General features: G+C 33.8%; 1 long non-coding RNA gene across 1 annotated transcript; it reads left to right on the forward strand.

Annotated features, from left to right (window-relative positions):
* Positions 1 to 672: 672 nt before the first annotated feature.
* Positions 673 to 1,189, forward strand: LOC112729297 (uncharacterized). The gene is made up of 3 exons (XR_003166467.3): positions 673 to 715; positions 979 to 1,055; positions 1,134 to 1,189. It is a non-coding gene; the product is annotated as an uncharacterized lncRNA (long non-coding RNA).
* The last annotated feature ends 295 nt before the right edge of the window (positions 1,190 to 1,484 follow it).

Below are 1,484 nucleotides of genomic sequence, written 5' to 3' on the forward strand. Positions count from 1 at the left end.
CAGGATCTGGAAGGAAACGATCGGTGGCATCTCCGTCGAGCTCGGCGCCGGATGCATCGCTGGGGCGGTGGTAAAGATTTGATTCCTGGTTTAGGGTTTTAACTTGATTTTCTATTTTCTTTATTTGTCTAAACTTATAATTATTTGATTTTTTTCTCATTTTACTAAGCTTTAAATTATTTAATTTTTTGTTATGATTTTTATTTATTTGTTCTAATTTTTTTCAGAGGATTTGTTTCTGTTCTGATTGTTTTTAGGATTTTCAGTTATGATTATTTCTTGTTGGTTCTGATTATTTGTTCTGATTATTTCTTGTTGGATCGTTTTCTGCTTTTGTATTTTCTATCTTGTTAATAATCTTGTGTTGTCATCTCAAGTTGTGCTTTATTTTTAGTTTCAGGGTATTCTGGCTGATATATTGAAATCCCTTGGTGATAACAAGAATCACATGAGAGAATGTGCATTCAATGCTTTGGATTTGTGGCTTGCTGCTGTTCATCTTGAGAACTTGAAACCATATGGAGGCCTTCAAAGTAGGGTTTTGTATCATAGCTCATTCTTAATCTAGTTTGTTGCTCAGGGTTAATGATTAACATGAGTATTGTTATGTTTATTTTCTTTCCCATGCAATATTTGTGCTTAGAATCATTTGAGGGCAACTAAAGTCACTGCAAATCCGCATTGAATACACTAGCCACTGGATATAAGATTCTTGGTATACTATACCCTGAAGATCTATTGTGATTATAAAATAATTTTGCTTGGTGATTGTACTGAATTATTGTCTGGAAAATTTGCCAATCATGAGCTTTCATTAAAATGTAATTTATTGGTTGAAGGCACTTCATGGAGGAAGTTATTGTTTTACTTTTTCACTTGAAGTTGGAGGATATTGATGTGACATTTTATTTGGCTTTTGTCTTGTTTATATCTCTTGGCCTTTCTGAGTTGTTTCTCTTCTATGATCATTCTGTGCAGGTGAGGACATATGGAGATTTGTTGGAAAGCTAACAGATGCTCAAAAAAGCATGTTAGATGAGAAATTTAAGTGGAAGGTTAGTGCACACGTTGCTCCTTTTTTATTCCTTTTCAGATTTATTGAAGTACTGATGATGATGGGAGTAATTTGTCAGGTTCGCGAGATGGAAAAAAAGAAGGAAAGCCAGGGGAAGCAAGGGCTATTTTAAGATGCTCTGTCAGGGAAAATGGGTGTGTAGTATTATTATTATTATGTCTTTGAATATTATTCACATTATGCAGTTATGGCTGGAAATTTAGACCCCTAATTTATTTCCTTCTGGTTGGAGTTCTTTCTTTTGTAAATCTAAAAAAGAAGTTAAAAATATAACGATGAATAATGAAAAATGTGATAAATCTTTCGAGAATGTTCTCAATCTCTAGCTAAAATGTTCAAGCTTCTATGTGTGTTGCTTTCGTTTCAGGTCTAACGTTGCTGAGCAGAGTGGTGAAGTGACTAGATCTCT

Source organism: Arachis hypogaea, chromosome 12, assembly GCF_003086295.3.
Source record: "Arachis hypogaea cultivar Tifrunner chromosome 12, arahy.Tifrunner.gnm2.J5K5, whole genome shotgun sequence".
Taxonomy (NCBI): Eukaryota; Viridiplantae; Streptophyta; class Magnoliopsida; order Fabales; family Fabaceae; genus Arachis; species Arachis hypogaea.